Source organism: Eptatretus burgeri, chromosome 2 (genome assembly GCF_056783735.1).
Source record: "Eptatretus burgeri isolate ZD-2024b chromosome 2, Ebu_testis_v1, whole genome shotgun sequence".
NCBI classification, from domain to species: Eukaryota; Metazoa; Chordata; class Myxini; order Myxiniformes; family Myxinidae; genus Eptatretus; species Eptatretus burgeri.
The window spans coordinates 144,158,413-144,165,708 of record NC_140962.1 but is presented as its reverse complement, the minus strand read 5'-3'; the positions used below and the strand labels follow the sequence as shown (position 1 = coordinate 144,165,708).

The following is a 7,296-nucleotide window of genomic DNA, read 5'->3' as shown; positions in this document are numbered from 1 at the left end:
AATGGCTGAAAACAAACACACTTTCCAAAGTTGTGAGTTCAAATGATTTTGTTTTCCTAAAAGAAATGATTCAATAACTATGGAGTTGTTGAGGTTTATCATCCGAGATCTCGTTCATGTTCAACCGGTGCTTCAAAATGACAACCCTGAATGTATGTTTCATGTTGAAAACGAATTGTATCCTCCACAAGTCAAGTATTGTACCATTTAATGCACAACTTCGGGTGAAGAAGGTTGCTCATACAATGCAATGTCCAAGTAATCAGTTTCATCCCTCTGAAGGATCAAAACATACTTGAGGTCAATGGTGTGATAAAAGACTTAACATACTTGCAATCCTCTCCATTGAAAAGGCCTCACTCTCCTCCTTGTACTTTAAAATGATAGCTCTGTTTGATGATGACAAGAAGAGAAACGTTTGTCTCATTTCATGCAACTGTATTTGAAGTTCAAGGATAGAAAATAAACAAGGACACATGAGACTACTTGGCCCATCATGACTGCTCTCTCCCATCACATTAATGAATGGATTCTTTGAAATTCCACTTGGAAGCTATAAGGGTAGATTGCATGCAATAACAAAATCACAGTCGAGAGCACACGGTAGAACACATACCTCTGCCAGATTGAACAGTTTATGTTTTGTATGCCACTGATAGGCCGGGTGGATCCGGACCTGAACCAAAATCGAATCAGCTTGTTCTTGTCACCTAACCAACTCATCAACCAAGTTTTGTCATAACTCGTCCACAATGTTTTGAAATGTCATGATTGGTCTCCTCTATCTACTGCCCCCAATAGCAAATCAGCCTGAGAATTCTTCCAGAGAAACCTGCTCTCTCTTTTGCACAGATACATCGCATCCCATCTTCAGTTACCTATAGTAGCCTCCCATGATATAATGAATCCTGTGTTCAGGTAGTTGCTCTAAAACAACTTGCCTTCTCTTCCTGGAAAGCAAATACAACCAAAGGTGATCTAAAATCATTCCAAAAGGCCGCAACAAGTGTGCGTTCACTCTCAGGAGAGACAGAAAACAACCCTTTGCTGTCTCTCTGTCTTCTACCCTTTCCAGTTGCATGCAACTGTTCCTGGATTCTGTGCCTTTTGCACCTGTAAAGGTCGAGAGGTTTCTGGAAACCCTCGACTGATTTTGTAACTGGGCCGGACGGCGTCAGCACACTTGTTCTAAAAACTTGCACTGCTGCTCTTGCACATCCTCTTTCTGTTGTTTTTGCACTATAATTTTCCCTCGCCTAGGTCATCTTACATCTTGGTGGACATATTTTGAGAATTACTGGGCCCAAGGCATCAAAATGTCGATGGATGGATGTTGGGTGAACAGCTAATGGTCATTCATTTAGGCACTCTAAGTTCAGGGAATTCCTCAGATCTCTGTCTTTACCTCGTTACCTCTATCCCTCTATCGAAGTGGAGTAAAAGTTTGCACTGGATTTGCTGTCTCGCATCCTTGCTCTCCATGCCTATATCATGCATGTTCCTCCCAGCAAGTGGGCATGACAACTTCTCAGCACAGTTCGAGGTTCATTGCACTGTCACTTGTTGGCACTGTTGTGGAACTGCAGCTTCATGGATGGATGGAGAGTGAATTATTGATTTGGTAATGGTGGAATATGTTGTTGACATGCGACATAAATAATGTTGACACGTAAAGAGTAATTACCGACATATGATGTATGCATGTACATTGTGTGCGGTCGTGGAAGGAGAATGGTTGTACAGCTGACAGTCAATAAGTTTTGTTTTTTTTTGTTTGTTTGTTTGTTTTTTCTGTTTGTTTGTTTTTTCTGAATTCTGTTTAGCCAATATTGGGAACATTTACATTATTAAATCCTTTTATTTTATTTTGGTAACCTGATTTCGTTGCCTAATACACTAACATCACTAACTGTACCATTAAAAAAAATATAAGAAAGTTGTTGGTGTTAGGATTAGTGTTAGGGTTTGTGGTTAGTTTTAGGTTTAGCCTACTGTTGGAGTTAGTGTTAAGATAAGGGTTAGAATTAGTGTTAGGTTTAGGGTTAGTGTTAAGATTAGAGTTAAAATTAGTGTCAGGTTTAGGGTTAGTGTTAAGATTAGGGTAAGAATTAGTGTTATGGTTGGGGTTAGTGTTAAGATTAGGGTTAGAATTAGTGCAAGGGTTAGTCTTTGAATGTTACGATGAGGGTTAGTGTTTGGGTGAGTTTTTGTGTTACGATTAGGGTTGGAGGTCGGGTTAGTTTTTGTGTTACGATTGGAGTTGATGTTAAGTTTAGGGTTATGGTCACGGTCAAAATCTCAGAAATACAAAGCTGAAAAAAATTCCTAAATTTAGCCATGATTTTCAAATCAAGGAATATGAAAATAGCAAATTTTATTTCTCATGACATTTGTAAAATTACCTCATTTGTGAAATTGTATCCCAAATTGTTCTATGTTCTTAACCACAAGTATTATCTGCTCTTCTTTGAACAACCAACATTGGTTGATCAAGGAAAAAAAAAATCAACAGCCCAACGCCTGACTTGTTCAAAATATGACGGTTGCCTTAATGTCTCTTTCAAAGGGATCTCCTCACACCATGATGTGAGACTCATTATTATTCAACACTTCCAATCCCCGAGAATTGCAAACAAAATCAAAAGTAATGTCGGATCAGCAATTGCTCTATCACGCTCCACGGAGCTTCACGTCCAGCAGGAGGCACTGCAACTCTTCTCATGACGTGGACAAATCTCCATCCATTGGGGGTCTTGCTGGGATTGTCGTCTCGTAATTCACTTTCACAATCCCAATAAACTCATCCAGATCGGGATTTCTTAACGTAGGAATGAAATCTTCAGCATTGCATCTGTGTAAAATGTACAGTGGACTATCGCATTTGACCGAGTTTTTTGAATGTTGCTTAGCAATCTGCAAAATACTCGTATTTGTCACCACTGAATACCTCTCCTTGTCATGAACCTCAGCGCACTCGCACTCGCACTCGCTCTCGCTCTCTCTCTCACACACTCTCTCTCTCTCGCTCTCTCTCTCTCTCTCTCTCTCTCTCTCTCTCTCTCTCTCTCTCTCTCTCTCTCTCTCTCTCTCTCTCTCTCTCTCTCTCTCTCTCTCTCGCCATACTCTTCATAGAGTGTCGGTGCTACTGAAGCAGCTTCCTGAGCAAGGGTTATACCAGCAGTAGTTAGGTCAGGAATTTGCAATTTGTTCAGGTTGCTGGTGATAGCTCGCCTACTCTTTGCGAAGGACACCGTGGGATATTTAACCTTCAACAACGAATGTTGGCAGATGGGATGCCCGAACGTCCATCAGAGGAATGGCAAACACTTCGATGAATCACCCTGCTTGTGAAACACCGGGATGACCGTTTATAGTTGGGTCGGGATTCAAACCCAGCTCAAACAGCTGAGAGATGACTGTGTGTACTTCTAGGCCATTCTACCAACCAGTTCGCATTTTGACGCTTGCTAAATTAACGTGAAATTCTACCTTAATGTGAAAAATACCCCAAATCCGGGGCAACACTTTGTACCAAACACCAAAAGAACATTTGGTTGAAATGAAAATAGACTCCCGAGAGTATATAATGGAGCAAGTGGTGATTGGGTGTTAGCTGAGCAACAGTACAATGATGAAATAGCACAAAAAGGTGTTTGGCCTGCATGTGATGTGTAGAAGCTCCTCCACTACCCTTGGATCAATGCAAAAAATATATATAAATACAAAATCACAAAAATTAAAGGACTGCAGAGTACAATTAAAGGAATTGCACAGACTAAGAAAGCTGATTGTAAATACAGTATGGTCAGGAATGAAAGGATTGGGGTTGGAGGTGAGCATCTTGAATAGTTTTGGAAAGATGATAGTGAGCTACTGCATTAGTCCAAGTGACTGCAGTGAAGAGGTAAGGGAGGATGAAGGACTGAAGGTTTGGGGTAGGGTAGAGGTGGAGGATAACATCAAAATGTGAGATGGTCAATGGATAGTAGGCCATCAATCTGCCGAGAAGACCCTGTGCTTCACTCTCCTTCCGTGATATACCAAGTACGAACCCAGAGGGTCTGAGAGTGTACAACCTGTTGGCCTGCAACATGGGATGTTGCAACACCAAATGACAGTGGGAAACCATCCATCATGGTGCTCTGGATGCACTGCCCATATGGCATCGGCTGAGGACAACCAATAGAAGACTGTGAAACAAGAGCAAGAAGATAAAGCATGTTGTCTGCTTATGTCCATGACTCCCTGAAACGAGAAAAACAATGTCCAAAGGAAGCAAATTTGACTTTCCCTGTGTATCAAATGTATATTTACATGTATTGTTGTTAAAGAGGGCTAAGATTGCTAAATAATTAACAAAAAATTGCTGGCTGTGACTGGGAAGCTTTGATTGAATGTATTTAATCTCTGCAAATCAAAATAAATTTCATTTTCCATTAAGCTCCGACGGCGAATGAAATCGAAATAACCGAAGTACTGCATATCGTCATCCATGAAAGTGTTAACTGCGCCTGCGTCATGATGAAGTTGACAAAAGCAAATGTTCATCAAGATTTAAGTTTGTGCTTTGACAATGACACGAAAGGATATCGAATGGACGAAACGACGACGGAACAAAAAATCATTTAGTTTTGGCCGTTAATGACCTCGTCTTCAGAAGGGGCATTACTCTCGATGATAAGTCACCCTGATTTTGGGGTAGTTTTTCAAAGTATGAATGTTGATCAATACTCAAAAGATGAGGCCACAATGGTCCCAATTAGCAGAGATGGGACATTGCAGGAATTTTTAATCCCCATTTGAAATAACCCTTTTCTACCTGATCATTTGTCTGTACACCCTTCCATCCCCCATCTCTTCAGGGGTTATTGTTGGAGATGGAGTGTTTGTGTTGGAAATGGAGTTGTTACATTCAAGTTGGGGAAGGTTATTCTTGCCTTTGTAAACTGTACTAGACCTTTTGACAGGGGATAATTAAAAATAACAAGTGAAGACAAGCCACGCTGACAGCTACTGGGGTTTCTTCCTCGATCTCTGTTTTCTCTATTTCCCCTCACTTTCTCGATGAAGGATTGACACAATGGCATACATTTTGACCAAAGGAGAAGAAGCTCTGGTCCACATCGAGTAAAAAGGCAGGCCTAAGTAATGATCGGAGCCCACAAGTCTTTAGATAGGCCCGGGTCTAAAGTGTCAACAGCATGTCTGCATCCCCAAACCCAAAGGGCCGGCAGTTCAAGTCAAAGGCTTGCTTTTGTTGGAACAACAAATTGCTTTGGTGATCCCCATTGGAGGGAGGGGGGAGTTAAGGGGATGAACGATGTTCCACCAAAATAGGGACCTCACACATAAGAATTGTCTTAACAGGGTGTTATGGTATGTACAATTATTTTAATTTCAATGGCTTCCTGAATTCAAAGCTTTAGTTAGTTGGTGTCCCGATGTTATGTAAGTGACACTGACACCAATTCGAAAATGGATGTCATAACTTGAAATTGTATGGACTGTTCTTCCAATAATTCCATCCTGGTTTACTTTCCAAAATCCAGGCTGACAGCATACCTTATCTCTTTTATTCCTCGTTTCTCCCATTTATGGAACCACCTTCCAGGGGCCATTCTTTCTCACTCTTACCTCCAGAGCTTCAAGCAAGCAGTGCATCTCCACCTGTTGTCATCGCCCATTAACCCCTTCGAACCGAACATTCCAATTTACAGGTGACGATGTTTCCTCTCTTCCTCTCTCTCTCCTCTTTACCTGTTCATTCATTAAACCCGACATAGTCTCTGAAACCATGAATAAGCAGACATGCAAGCGTACATCATTTCAGGTTTTTTTGTTGAAGTTAGGGATCATCAATAACTATCATCATTTTTAAAAGTGTCCAAAAAGTATGTTGGGAGGGAGGGGGTTAATGACCCATGTACACTTTTGAAATTTTCGAAAAATTCTGATCAATATTTTGAATGCCCTACAGTTTTGAACATACGATTTTAGATGAGGGAGTGGTAAAGAGTGTACATTTTGTGCACTTTTGAAAATTCTAGTAATTATGGATGACCCCTAAATTTATCATACCTGACTGTTGGAGCTTCTTTTCCAGGCACTGATGTCATACATCCCAAATACTTCTCCCTCAGCTTGGTCAGGCAGTACACTTTGTGATTCTTGAGAAGCTTTTCCTCGATCACTGTTTTGCAGAATACTTCAAAATCTGCATCTACCATTCTTCTCTCCGAGTCACTGTAAGGATATATATATATATATATATATATATATATATATATATATATATATATATATATATATATAATCAGAATTACAATTATATTTATTATTAATGTAGCTCTACAAAAAAAAGAAAATGTAATAAAATCTGAAACGCGACTGTTTTAAACAAGAGGATTATTGATATTGATATGGTTAAATTACAAGATAAATGCAAAAACTTACTCTTCTTCCGGCTTTTTTTTGTTCAAAAAGCGTGTATATTCTCGGTAACATGATGAATGATACTGGACCTCAAGCGCAACACAGTCTTTGTTGCGAATATGACGCAGGATGCTCTCATCTGACTTCATATCTGCAGCAACTCAAAGTTTGCCTGTGAATAAAAATATGAATAAAACATTTCTGGGTTATACCTCTTAAGCTTTAGAATAGTAAGTATTTACTGATAAATGCCATCATTTATTTATCTTTTTACTACTCAATACCAGAGGTATACATCAACTTACCAGCATCAATAGTCTCCGCTTTTACAAGCTTATCGAATTGACGATGAGACCGAACTTTTATGTACAGCTCTCTGTTTTTACAGATGATACATACAGTATCGCTGGCAAAACATGTTTTCGTTGGTGGGACTCAGCTGATGAGAGACCAATTGCTCCTGATCTAAGAGTTCTTTTAGTCATGGCAGGTGGCAGATCACTACGGTCATCATCTCCAGCACCCACTGCTGCACTAGGTCCTCCCACTTCAACATGCTTGTTTTTTTACCACGTTCAATGTTCGTTTTGTTGGTAAACTTCGAATAGCATGCACGATGGTGTCCAAACGAGGGGTCGATATGATCAAATGATAACGCCCATTCCTTACGGTGGTCAGTGGCAAGGCGCCTCTCTTCACCATCAAGGCCCAGCCAGGCTTGAGCAGAGTCACAAACCTTCCCCCAACTTTGATTTGTAAAGGAGACAACATTCGATTGGTCTTTTAGACAAAGATGAACCATACAAAACTTCTTCTTTGAAGAAGGAGAGGTTCGTCGTGTCGGCAAACTGAGCACTGCAATAT

The 7,296-nt window shown here is 40.3% G+C and overlaps 1 long non-coding RNA gene across 1 annotated transcript; it reads right to left on the bottom strand.

Moving 5' to 3' along the window:
* Nucleotides 1–370: 370 nt before the first annotated feature.
* Nucleotides 371–6,994, bottom strand: LOC147033407 (uncharacterized). Its single transcript, XR_015055542.1, has 3 exons — nt 6,454–6,994; nt 6,079–6,243; nt 371–4,245 (listed from the first exon to the last, which is right to left on the bottom strand). It is a non-coding gene; the product is annotated as an uncharacterized LOC147033407 (long non-coding RNA).
* Between the last annotated feature and the right edge of the window lie 302 nt (nt 6,995–7,296).